Raw genomic sequence first — 15,057 nt, 5'->3', positions numbered from 1 at the left:
TGACATAAGGTTAGATTAATAACAACAACCAAAATTTTCTAATACTGTTAGGATGTTTACTACATCCATACACCCTTGTGCAAATTAATTGAAACAAGACGAAAATTTACGATTTTTTCAATTTTTTGCGTTTTATTTCTGAGAATCCAAAAATTACTCACAAATTAATACATAATATGACCGCCTTTATTTTTCAGAAGATCATTAATCCGCTTTGGCATCGAGTCCACGAGTTGACTGTAATCTTTACTAATTTTTGGATCGCAGTACCACACATCAATTAGCTTATCTTTCGTAATACAGTCTTTTCTCCGAAGTCTTTTTTTTTACAAATTGCCAAAAGATTTTCAATAGGATTTAAGTCCGGTGAGTTTTCAGGCCACTCCAGCACCTTTATACGCGTTGTAGTCATAAAATTCTTCACAAGTTTCGATGTGTGGCACAGAGCCAGATCTTGCTGAAAAATTCCAGATCTATATGGAAATCTTTTTTTAATTCTGCAACGACTTTTTTCTGCAAAACTTCGATGTACTGTGGTCCTCGCATCATACCTTCTACGACATGTAAGCCTCCGACGCCATAGTAGCTGAAAAAAGCCCCAAAACATCTTCTTCAAGTGATATTTTACGAACTGTTTGATGTGAGATTCTCGAAGTTTCTCACCTGGAGATCTGCGAACATGCAGACTTCTTTGACCCTGTACGAAGAAATGAGTCTTCTCACTAAATAACACCTTCCTCCATTGTTCTTGCGTCCAGTTCTTGTATTTCAGACCCCATTGATACCGTTTTTTCTTCATTGAGTTGGTAAGAAGTTGTTTTTTGACTGGTCTCCTTGCCCTTCTAACTCAATTTCGAATGACGTAATATTCCTCAAAATTTAGTCATATATCCCAAAAACAGATCGGCCGTACTGCAAAACACAGTTAATAACGCCGTCTGTGTGAAAAAATGACTATTAAAAGAAATCAGCGGGTCCAGCGAGCCTATACCGGCCGTCAGGCTGAAAATATTGTAAAATGACCATTTGTTTCAATTAATTTGCATAAGGGTGTATCTAATACTGTTGTAGTAGTTACTGAGTGAGTGTGGTCTAAAATGTTATCGTTTATATCTTTACCATTAATAGGTTTAATGGATTATGTATATTATTAAATGTTGATCTTGAATTACCTCAATGATATTTTCACATGTATATATATCCATTTTAAACTATGAACAGTTATCTTCTTATACATCTCCATTTCTGAATTATATGCTTGGTAATGGGATTTTGAATCTCTCAGTGACATTCTGGAGATTTTCAAAATCAAGGAGGATTTACTACAGACCTTTTACTTTAATACAACCAATGAATGTTTAAACAAAAACACAACTGAAAGACTCGAAGCAGAAAGAATGATAGGTAAAATAAATGTATTATACCTAACACGTTTGGTATTAAATAAACAATTTATATATATGTATGTGTCTGAAATGAGTGTTTGTGATATTGTGAGAATTATTAATGTTCTACACCAATGTGGATATTCATTTTATGAAACTAAGAAAAAGAAAATTAATTTGAATTTTAAAACAATTTCAGATGAATAAATAAGACAAAGGGATTAACAAGAATAACAATATAAAGTTTCAACTGGAAGAAATTTACAAGTTTTAATATCAGAAATGACAAGAGAGGTTACCGAATGTTAATGAATCTTTTGACTATATAGACTAATATTAATGAATCTTTTGACTATATAGACTAATATTAATGAATCATTTGATTATATAGACTGATATTAATGAATGATTTGACTATATAGACTAATATTAATTAATCATTTGCCTATAGAGATTAATGTTAATGAATGATTTAACTATATAGATTAATATTAATGAATCATTTGATTATGGAGATTAATGTTAATATATCATTTAACTATAGAGGTTAAATTTAATGAATCATTTAACTATAAAGGTTAAAATTAATGAATCATTTATATCTAAAATCGGCTGGTTTAGGTTGAGAAAATATTTTATAGGACTTAAATAAAGAAAAAAGAGTGTTAAATGAAGTTATTCCGTCTTTAGAAGAAGTATTGTAAAGAAGCCCAACCTAAGCCCAGTTTTATGTGTAAAAATATTCTTGTTTAGAACTGGTTTACAGAATGATCTTAATAGGAAAGTATGTTTAAAAAAATTCTAACAGACTACAAAAGTATATATTTTTATAACGTCGATTTGGGCCTAAAAATGGGTTTAAAACTTTACATTTTATATTGTAAAGTTAAATGGTAATTTGCTTATAAAGATATATTACAAATGAAAGAAGACTGTTTGAGAATTCAATGTAAAGAATGTTGAAAATGTAAAAACAATATTGCAATGACAGGTCCTTACAGTAATAGAATAGAGAAATATATTAATGAAAGGTCCTTACAGTAATAAAATAGAGAAATATATTAATGAAATATATAAATCTTTTACCAAAAACAAACTTCATTCTTTAATTATTAAGCGAAAAGTTATACAATGAGTTATCTGCGCTATGTGCGGGAATAAACCCCCAAAAATTATAGATTTATATAACTCCTCAAGCCCACCGGTATGGGCTAAAAATATGAATCATAATTTTGAGCGATGACAATTTAGTTGGCTTCTCAGGTTGAGTTAAGTAAACTACTAATCCGTGGTGACAAGAAAACCAACTTGAAGAGAAAAATATACACTGCTGGCCAAACTCTTAAGGCTAATGTACATAACGAAAAAATATGCATTTTGCATTGTTAGACTCAAGCACTTATTTGAGTAGAGCTTTGAACGATCACAATAAGAAAAGGGAAAATAAAAATAAACTTTTTTTACCAATCGTTTTTACATATATAAATAAACTACTGTTATTTTGGTTCACACTTTCTGCCAGAATGTTAGAGTAAGTAATAAATACGTTCCAAATCAAGTTAAGGGATTCATTGATGAAGTATTTGGTTAATTCTTTCTAAATGTTACGTTTTCCAACAGATGATTTAAGTTCGAGGTCAGGGACCTATAAAACTTCTAGACTAGATAGATGTCGCTGTTGTTGTATTTACAACAAAGTTGCTTAAGGGTATCTTTGCTGGTAATTCCTAGTTTCGAAGTGGCAGAATAGAGGGAAATAAACATGTCAAAACAAACCATCGCCATCTGGAGAGAGATTTGCAAACACATTAAGATACTTAAAGGGCAAATATGTTCGGTAACTCAAGTCCGGCATATTGAAAGTCGATCACCCCAGCCAGCAGACCATGTCTGTCAGGGAACAGTTATCATAGTTGAAGGAGTGAAATATATTCTCCAATCTACGCCTGTATCTTACTATTAGGTCATGCATGACAACGTAATGATAGAAAGAAAGCGAAATGTGCTTTGACAACAGACATACATAGAAGTGTGACTATACTTTCCAGCGTTGTAACCCAACTGGTTAAATGGATTTGAGAGAAAAGCTCATTCAGCAATACAGTGCGCAAACTTATTACTTTATGAGTATAAGTGCAATGCTATTATACACATTCTCACTGGAATCCCGTAATAAAGAAGTTTGTTATTAAAAGTAGAATATTGACCTATCAAACTTAATGGTACAAGTGTTTTTATTATGCCTTGGAAGCAAAACGTTTATTACAAACGTTCTAAAATTGATAATTTTATTCAGGAAAATTTGGTAAAATTTAGTACTATGAAAGACAAGCAGCTCTTTTTAAAACAAATATTCGATCCAAGTTCGAATTCTTGTGAAGCCACTAAATATTCCCCGCACTTTAAACTGTAAGTATGTTAAAAGAGTGTCAATAATTCCTTAGAGTGGGCAGTGGGTGTTAGGCTTGAATGACTTGTTAAAAGAGTGTCTGTAATTTCCTTAGAGTGGGCAGTGGGTGTTAGGCTTGAATGACTTGTTAAAAGAGTGTCTGTAATTTCCTTAGAGTGGGCAGTGGGTGTTAGGCTTGAATGACTTGTTAAAAGAGTGTCAGTAATTTCCTTAGAGTGGGCAGTGGGTGTAAGGCTTGAATGACTTGTTAAAAGAGTGTCTGTAATTTCCTTAGAGTGGGCAGTGGGTGTTAGGCTTGAATGACTTGTTAAAAGAGTGTCTGTAATTTCCTTAGAGTGGACAGTGGGTGTAAGGCTTGAATGACTTGTTAAAAGAGCGTCAGTAATTTCCTTAGAGTGGGCAGTGGGTGTTAGGGTGCTTCTGAATGTCTGCCTTGTCTTTGGTCACTTTTATCCGTTAAATATGAAGCACAACCCTGGATGGTTTCCTAAAATTAAGAATGACGACAGATAGTATTACTAGCTATGAACAAAAATTAAAAATACAGTATTTTATAAAAATGTGTAATAAACAATTAAATTGTTATTAATATAATATTAATGTGTCTCTTTAATTAGAAAAACAAAACATATTAAACATACATTTCTTAAGTTTGTTGTTTAACCTGTTAGATTTATTTATATATTTTGTTAAAACATTTTTGGTCAGTCTAGCTTACATTATTTTATATGATTTATCAGTACCTTTGAAGATTCTGTAAGTTTTAATTTATATCTCGTTAATAACGTTTTAGTATAGTATAGAAATACATCATGTATCTTTTTATGTATAAGATTTGTTTCTTATAAATGTGTAAATAGTCGTAGAATGGCATTTACCTATACTTAAACTGTATATAAACGAAAGACTCCACAGAAACAATACTGGGATATGCAACCTACTTTAGTATAAATGCTGCTTAAAGTCAAACAAATTCTTATCATGGTCTAATCTAATTTTATATCGATGTGATGAAAGCTAATATAAGCCTATCCAGGATATCACGATTCACAGATATATTAAATAAAAATGACCTTGTTATTGAGACACAAAAAAACTAAGGCTTGACTGAAAAGTTTATATTATTGTGAAATAAAGCTTAAATATTTGTCGTTGTTTGAAGTTAAGCACAAAGATATACAACGGGTTATCTGTGATCTGCCCACCACGCATATCAAAACTAAGATTATAGCAATGTAAGCCCACAGACTCTGCCACTGGGGAAAATCTGAAATTAAGTTCATTTAATATATAGTGTGAATGAATGATTTTAATTTTTATGTATTCACAATGTATAATCATGTCTCGAACTTTATAATTAATGAAAGGGGTTACATTTCGTGTGTCGGCATGATTACACTATGACATGATTACACTATGATATAGCAGTTGAACGTATGCTATGTATACACACAAGTTATTCTCTTTACCAACAGTAATTAATTGTACTTTCCATAGCGATGTATACAGTAGAAGAATTACAATTAGGTTCAAGGAGTTCCTGCTGCATGTATAACAATGTGAACAAAATGCAACGTCATACTTTCCACAAAGTCATTTTATCACATATTTACCATCTCTTTCAATATAGCTCAGGTCAGAAATGGCTTCAGTATTCCTAAGTCGAATTATGTTGGATGGTTTCGTTTGATTTACAAAGTCATAACTAATTATTATGTAGTATAGTATAGTATTACAGTAATGGTACAGTAACATTTTATAATCTCATATCGTCGCTTGAACCGTGGGATCTTTTCAGTTGATGCAGCGTTTTTTGTTTAATTTCTTTTTTGTTTCAGTTTGTTTTTGAGTTAATAACAAATTATATACATTACAATAAACGTAAGTACAGGATTTTTAAGCTTGAATTTTAATGTTGTTTTGAAAAAAATGTTCAAAGGTTACAATCATATATTGGTTTTACTAAGATTATAATAACTATGAATTTGTTTATCAGTCTTGGTTAAAGGTTGCTTTCACTTGAATGAGATCAAAAACTCAACGAGAAATGGAAAACAAAATTTTAACTAAAATCAATATTTATAAAAACGAGCTAACTTTCCTACTGAACCAGAACTGTGATTCTTACTCAAAGATAAAGAACAAGTAATACTATCAAATCCTTATCTGTTTTATTTGTAATATAATTCATAACTTCAAATATTATGTGCAGAAAACCCCACTTGTGTAGAGCTATTAGTTTATATAACTCCAGATATAGTTAGACTGATGATGTTTCCTTATCATTTTAGTTCAGATAAAATAAGATAGAAGTTGAGAATGGTATTCGGTCATTGAAAAAAACATCTAAATTAAAGAGAAAAATCAACCTAAAATAAAAGGTCTATTATTGTATTTAAAAATAGTGCGGATTCCGAATTTTTTTCTACGAAAATAGTAATAAAAATTGCAAATGAAAAATTATAAAACTGTGGATTTTTTAAATATATTGATTGATTTTGTGGAATAAAGCACAAAGCTATACAAAGGCTTACCTGGGCTCTGCCCACCACGGATATCGAAACCCGATTTATAGTAGTGTGAGTTCGCAAACATAGCGTTGTGCGACTTGAGGGGGGGCGCTTTTTAAACTGTCTAAATTAAAATTATTTCTTACAAAAAGCTCATTGCTTTTCAGTTAAATGCTGTCAAATTCCATGTATCAGGTACGCCATTTTGTGGCCTCACTAAGTAATTATAAGTGCTTGTTAATTATATGCCAAAGGGTAAACAAGAATAGTAAAACAGCTTTGTTTGAATAAACTCCTTGTACAAAAAATTTTTTAAGTTTAAAATTGAATTGTTTCACACATATACTGATACAAGGAAGACTGACAGCAAGATAAGACATATTAACCTAATGATGCAAGTGTGTGTTGTTTTTAACAGGTGAGTTGTGTTGTAAGATAAAGACAACGGAATGATAAAGAGTTATAATGTGTATCTATATACGTATAAAAGCCAAGTGTTAGTCGGCCACGCTTGCTTTCTCTGAATATAGTGAGTTGCATTATGACGTCAGATTAGGTCGGTTCTGAATAGAAAGACGCCTGTGAAAAATAAGTTAAACATTAACATAAAGTCTTTATTAAAATAGGCTAAAGATGTCAGTTATTTGAAGAGTCCGACTTTTCCTCCGAAGAAGAACAGGTGTATATATAATCATATGGTCAAAGAGCGTTTTAATCTTTAGTCCAAGAGCACCAGTATGTATCGTGTTTGTTCAGTAATATGTAGTATGTTCCTTGGAAAGAAAATGTTATATTTAGTTTGTGTTTGTGTGGTTTTGAATTTCGCGCAAAGCTACGCGAGAGCTATCTGCGCTAGTGCCACAAGAAGTGATACACTAGAGACAAACGCAAACTTTTTTATTGTTTTTTACCAACAAATAGCGAGTTTCACTATAACAACAGCATGGCTGAAAGGAAGCACTTTCAGTGATCAGATTCGACATACGAATTTCAGACAGTGAGTCAATACACTGACCAACAGACCTAGCCAGGTCTTACACGCTGGTTAATTAGTTAATGTTAGACTTGCGTGTTGTAGTCAACTACAATTTATCTAAAACGTACTGTTTTACTGAAAGTCCATAAAATAATAAACAATACATGCTATTGTGAATTATTTTATTTTCATATTTAATCGGATATATTTTCTTTTTTGCAAACTTTTATAAGAAAAACATTCAGTCAGTTGCGCAAATGACGCAGAAAGAAGTTAGATGTGAAATATGCGAATTCAGTTATATATAAGGGAAGTAACAGGTAACCAATTATATATTACATTCAGGAATTGTAAGACTTCGAAATATCTTTGAAGCCGAATTTCAACGAACCACCGTTGACATGATCACTGAATGCTTGATATGAGAAGTTTTAAATTATGCTTGCTCATCAAAGACAAAAATAGCAATAACATTTAGACCGACAAAGACGCAAATAGATTACTGTAATATTGAACACGCTGGACGATCTGTAATGAAATTCTTGAATCAGTTACGAAGGAATGTAAACGTGACGGAGAGACAAACATTTGAAGATTGAGGTTGTTTGATAAAGTATGGAAATATAATTAATGATAAAATAAAAACACTTCCTTCAAACGAGGTTGTTTGATAAAGTATGGAAATATAATTAATGATAAAATAAAAACTTTCATATTTACTTTTCTTATACGATACAGATGAAAAAAGACGTCATCTATACTGTAGGAAAAAACTCCAATGAGAATTTCGTTTCAATAAATTAATAAATCTTACAAACATATTAACAATAAAATCTAAATTCAAATGTGAATTTAGGAACGTTGATAAGAAACTAATTCATATTACTTAAGATAAGACTATTTTGTTGTTTAAGTTAAACAAAAAGCTACTCAATGGGCTATCTGTGCAGTGCCTACCACGAGTATCGAAACTCGGTTTCTAGCGATGTAAGTCAACAGACATACAACTGAGGGGGCATGACGGGATGATGATCAGATATCAATGACTTATGTTTAGCTACGTGCCGAAATAACCTTGTTTGTTTGTTTTTGAATTTTGCACAAAGCTACTCGAGGGCTATCTGTGCTAGCCGTCCCTAATTTAGCAGTGTAAGACTAGAGGGAAGGCAGCTAGTCATCACCACCCACCGCCAACTCTTGGGCTACTCTCTTACCAACGAATAGTGGGATTGACCGTCACATTATAACGTCTTCACGGCTGGGAGGGCGAGCATGTTTTGCGCGACTCGGGCGCGAACCCGGGACCCTCAGATTACGAAGCGCACGCCTTAACGCGCTAGGCCATGCCAGGCCCCCGAAATAAGCAGCGGCCCACGTGATTTCTTATGGTAAATATTGTGAATGGTTATTATACAATAGTTTGTATAACACTTTACACATCCATGTTTTCTCATTTTGAACCTAAAATTTGATTTCACAACTTTCTGTCGCAATTTTTCTTTTCTTTTTAGATCGCTCGCATTTTAGAGATATGTTGTTTTTTATTAGATATCCATGTTTTTGTTATTGTACGTTAGGTTAAAATAGCCACAAAGGACATAAGTTTGATACCCAGGTTCACTTTAAAAGAGTCAATATTAAGCACCTATTAAATTTGGATATATTATAATTACATGCGGATTTCTTCAATAACTCATTAACTTTGATTCTATGCCTTAAGTTCCTTCTAAATATATATTATATTCTTGGTACAGTTCCATAAAGTTATATTGTAAGATATGTTAGTTTTATCCCAGAAACTAAGGCACTTGTGTATCGGGATGTGTATTTATCAGTTTCGAGGTATGATGCACAATACTAAGCAAATATAATGTGAAACATTTTACACGAAGGCGGTTTTGAGCTCCTAATATCCGGATTTCACGTCCATTTTGTATAAACTTAAAAACATTCCTCTTTCAAAAATATATATTCAAATATGTGGGAAGGATTTGGATGTGATCAAAATAGCCAATATTTCTCGAGACAAGCGTCATTTTTGTTTATATTGTCCATATCTCCGACAGTACTGGAGTGGACACAATTAAATGTCTCTCAGGCTAAAAATAAATATATTCCGACTATACAGTACCGACTGGTTCTTAAATGTTAAGCTTATCAGTAACAGTATTGATAATAGGCATTTGGTATTGAGTATTTAGTTTCAGGCTACAACTATAAATACAATTGTTAAGGAGTTAAGATTTCACAGTTTGTTATATGTGCAATAAAGTTGTTTTATTTGGAGACTTGGGACTGTGCAATAAAGTTGTTTTATTTAGGGACTTGGGAATGTGCAATAAAGTTGTTTTACTTGGAGACTTGGTACTGTGCAATAAAGTTGTTTTATTTAGGGACTTGGGACTGTGCTATAAAGTTGTTTTACTTGGAGACTTGGTACTGTGCAATAAAGTTGTTTTATTTAGAGACTTGGGACTGTGCAATAAAGTTGTTTTATTTAGGGACTTGGGACTGTGCAATAAAGTTGTTTTATTTAGGGACTTGGGACTGTGCTATAAAGTTGTTTTATTTGGAGACTTGGTACTGTGCAATAAAGTTGTTTTATTTAGAGACTTGGGACTGTGCAATAAAGTTGTTTTATTTAGGGACTTGGGACTGTGCAATAAAGTTGTTTTATTTAGGGACTTGGGACTGTGCAATAAAGTTGTTTTATTTGGAGACTTGGGACTGTGCAATAAAGTTGTTTTATTTGGAGAATTGGGACTGTGCAATAAAGTTGTTTTATTTAGGGACTTTGGACTGGCATGTACTTAAAGGAAGGTACCAATGAAGATGTACAATTTGTAAGTTGAAGATTACCATAATTAAAGCAGAGGCAACAGATTGATAGAAGTGTAGACCGTGGGAAATGACAGCATGATTTCAGGAAGAGCTTAGGCTTTTACATACAAGAAATAAATAAGCTAACAATGAGCTTCAGGAAGTTAAAAAGTATAAAATTAGGGTAAAAACCAGGTAATTTAGTTATAATGAGTATATTCTGTTGAACAACATATTTCAGCTCTTGGCTTGTGCAGATGAGAGACTGTTGGTAATAAGGACAACAAAAGGAACAGAGAAGAATATGGATGATAAATTAAAAGAGGATTCTTTGATAAGGCATATGAATAGGATAGTCTGTGGGGTAAATAGGGAGACAATAATTATATTATAATACCCACGTGCACATGTGGAGGCTATAACCAATAGAGCAGAAAATATAATAAAGAGAACCAGCAGAGATGTAGTTTTTGTCATGTATCATGGAGCTAATGATAAATGTAAAGGTAGATCATGGAAGCTAATTAATAAGTACAAGGGGTTTATAACGATATTTAACTAAAAAGGCCGTAACTTGAGTTTGTCAGAGAAAATACCAAAGAAAAAGATCAAATTATAAGTTACTCACTGGAGCTAAATGCTAGGCTTAGTGTGTAAGAATGGGCTGATTGGCTGTTTGGAGTTGTGAGATCAGTTCAATAGAAGAAGGAAGCTTTGTGAAATGGATGGTTTATATTTAAATAACATAAGTGGTGGCTTATTAATCAGGGCTATTAACTCAGCTGTAAGGAAGGTTTTAACTCAGGACTGGACAAAAGGTTCAGAACAAACTAAATATAGAAAGAATAAGAGGTAGAGAAAACTTTAGCGTAGGAAATGAGCATAGAAATAGTTATAAAGAGAAGTGTTACTATTGTAATGCTAGATAAAACAGATGACTTTAGTAAGATAGAGAATAAAGATAGGCTTAAGTGTTACTATTGTAATGCTAGAAGTATAATAAATAAAACAGATGACTTTAGTAAGATAGAGAATAAAGATAGGCTTAAGTGTTACTATTGTAATGCTAGAAGTATAATAAATAAAACAGATGACTTTAGTAAGATAAAGAATAAAGATAGGCTTAAGTGTTACTATTGTATTGCTAGAAGTATAATAAATGAAACAGATGAATTTAGTAAGATAGAGAATAAAAATAGGCTTAAGTGTTACTATTGTAATGCTAGAAGTTTAATAAAAAAACAGATGACTTTAGTAAGATAGAGAATAAAGATAGGCTTAAGTGTTACTATTGTAATGCTAGAAGTATAATAAATAAAACAGATGACTTTAGTAAGATAGAGAATAAAGATAGGCTTAAGTGTTACTATTGTAATGCTAGAAGTATAATAAATAAAACAGATGACTTTAGTAAGATAGAGAATAAAGATAGGCTTAAGTGTTACTATTGTATTGCTAGAAGTATAATAAATGAAACAGATGAATTTAGTAAGATAGAGAATAAAGATAGGCTTAAGTGTTACTATTGTAATGCTAGAAGTTTAATAAAAAAACAGATGACTTTAGTAAGATAGAGAATAAAGATAGGCTTAAGTGTTACTATTGTATTGCTAGAAGTATAATGAATGAAACAGATGAATTTAGTAAGATAGAGAAGTTTGATATAATGAGAATAAGAGAAACATGGTTAAACACTGATGACAGAAGTGTATTTGAAATGTAGGTTATTTTATGGGGACGGAACATTGAAAAGATGGGATTTCTTTGTAAAGTATGAGTTTGTAGAAATTGAAGATATGAAAGATAATAACAATGTGACGGAATCCATTTGGGTTTCTCACTAGTTGACATAACGAGAAAACGCTTTTAATTGGAATATGTTACAGACCACCAAATTCGTGATGACGAGAAACTCACTTGATGTAAATATGTATTCTCGAGATGGCTGGTATAGTTATTAGCACTTTAATTAAAATAAAATACAGAAAAACATTTTGACCTTCCTAGGTCATCTGCAGGTAAATAAAGAGAGAGTTTACAACTGACCGGTGCCGGACACACGTCTTAGGGGTGAGAGGGTAAATGGGTACGGGATTGTAGAGGGCGCTGCAGTTGGATGTTAGGTTATGAATTAGTGTAGGTATAAAGGTATTCCTTTATATCGGTTTAATTTTTGTTTTAGTTGTTGTATAAGTAGGGCTTCTTTGATTTTACATTTGTTTATATTTGTTTCCCTACTTAATATCTGTGTGTTTTCTATAGCTATGTTATATTTATTTGATTCGCAGTGTTAAAAATGTGTGAAGGTGTTTTTGTGTTCTTTGAATCTGGTTTCCAATTTTCTGTTTGTTTCTTCAATATAAAAGTCTTGTAAGTTGTTGCATTGTATTTTATAAATAATGTTGGTGTTGTGTTTGTCAGTGTAGTTTTTACATAGTATGGACTTTAGTTTTATATCTTGTTTTTGAATAAATTTACTGTTTACTGGAATGTTGTGTTTTGTTATAAGTTTTTTTTTTAAATTTTGTTTATTCTTTCGCTAATGTAGGGAACATATGGTATACAGCAGTGTGAGGTTTTGTAGTTTGTTATATCTTGGGATTTATTGTTGTTTGTTTGTTGTTCTAGGTGTGTGCGTATAATTTTTCCCACGGTTTTTTGAGGAAATTTGTTGATGTTGATGAAGTGTTGTTTTATTTTGTTGGTTTCATCATTAATTTTATCTGGTGAACATAGTTTTATGGCTGTGTTTATTTGGTTTCTTAATATGTTCAGTTTTTGTTTTGTTTCATGTGCTGAGTCCCAGGGAATGTATAATCCAGTATGGGTGATTTTTTTGTGGATTTCTGTTTTGAATTGTGTATCAGTTCTAGTGATCTTGAGGTTAAGAAATGCTATTTGGTTAGTTTTTTCCTGTTCACAGATGAACTTAATGTTGGGTGTATCGAATTAATGTAATTGAAAAAACTAAGACTTCCCGTTTTACAATAATCCGAGGGTCGCGGGTTCGAATCCCTGTCACACCAAACATGCTCGCCCTTTCAGCCGTGGGGGCGATATAATGTGATGTCAATCCTACTATTCGTTGGTAAAAGAGTAGCCCAAGAGTTGGCGATGTGTGGTGATGATTAGCTGTCTTCCCTCTAGTCTTACACTGCTAAATTAGGGACGGCTAGCGCAGATAGCTCTCGTGTAGCTTTGTGTGAAATCTAAAACAAACCAAATCCTCTTTACAGAAGTTCCAACCACTGAAGTCTTCAAGAGAGTTTTAGAACTTTGTATCCACGACCCCAACCCATTGATACAGCAACCAGTTAGCAAACTTTATAGAATTCACTACCACCGAAACTATCTTTATGTTCAATAACCAAAGCTACCAACAAATAAATGGCTTAAGTATAGAGAATCCCGTGTCATCAGTTGTAACCAACATTTTTATAACACAGACTGAATCTCAAGCGATCACTTCAGCCTTACACACACTACTATACTGGTACAGATATGTTGACAATACAATTGCTGGATTCACATCTACAGCGCACACACTTAGTTTTTTGAACCACGTTAACTCTATACATCCCGACATCAAGTTCACCTGTGAACAGAACAAAACTAACCAAATGGTATTTCTCAACCTCAATACATAAAAAACAAAAACCCAACATATTAAGAAACCAAATAAACACAATCACAAAACTATGTTCACCAGATAAACATTAACAATGAAATCAACAAAGTAAAACAACACTTCATCAACATCAACAAATTTCCTCCAAAAACTGTTGATAAAATTAAACGCACACACCGAGACCAACAACAATAAATCCCGAGATCTCTATTAGGTTTGATACCATTAGGTTTGAGACTATTAGGTTTGATACTATTAGGTTTGAGACTATTAGGTTTGATACTATTAGGTTTGATAATATTAGGTTTGATACTACTTGGTTTGAGACTATTAGGTTTGATACTATTAGGTTTGATACTACTACATTTGATACTATTAGGTTTGATACTACTTGGTTTGATACTATTAGATTTGATATTATTAGGTTTGATACTATTAGGTTTGATACTACTTGGTTTGATACTATTAGGTTTGATACTTGGAGATAGAAATAATGATATTTTGTTTGCAGATTCAAAAACAATTGAAGAGAAGATAGAAGAATTGTATGTTGTAAAATAGACAGTTATCTGGATACACTTTTCAAGATGTGGAAAATGTTTAAAGATACCTTTTTGAATGTTCAAGGTAAACATGTTCCTTATGGAAAAAAAATGGTGCCTGCAAGTTAAAACGAAGTTAGATCGTAAATAGTTTAAAGATAAAAGTAAATATATTATATTTAAACTGTTGATATGAGATATGATACGAGGTTTAAGAAATATGACGAAACAAGGAATGGTGCCTCCAAAAAGGGTGTAGAGAAAAGATTTAAAAATTAACAGTAAGGACTTCTTTAAATGGAATCCCGGGAGGGATGATAAATAAATGATGATTATGAGAAAGCTGGGTTATTAAGTTTAGTTTTTCTTCGGTTTATATTAACAAAGATTTAAGAGTACTAAATCTTGTTCAGCTGATAAATTGAAAAATAGTAAAACAAGATGATGGCTGCATTGATTCTGAGTTGGATAAGAAAAATATGGGAAGTTTAAATGATAAGCCACCTCGACCAGATCATATCTCACCACGGGTTTTTAAGTAAGCCACCTAGACCAGATCATATCTCACCACGGGTTTTTAAATAAGCCACCTAGACCAGATCATATCTCACCACGGGTTTTTAAATAAGCCACCTAGACCAGATCATATCTCACCACGGGTTTTTAAATAAGCCACCTAGACCAGATCATATCTCACCACGGGTTTTTAAATAAGCCACCTAGACCAGATCATATCTCACCACGGGTTTTTAAATAAGCCACCTAGACCAGATCATATCTCACCAC

This window comes from Tachypleus tridentatus, chromosome 4, assembly GCF_004210375.1.
Source record: "Tachypleus tridentatus isolate NWPU-2018 chromosome 4, ASM421037v1, whole genome shotgun sequence".
NCBI classification, from domain to species: Eukaryota; Metazoa; Arthropoda; class Merostomata; order Xiphosura; family Limulidae; genus Tachypleus; species Tachypleus tridentatus.
Note: the sequence above shows the minus strand (reverse complement) of the source record.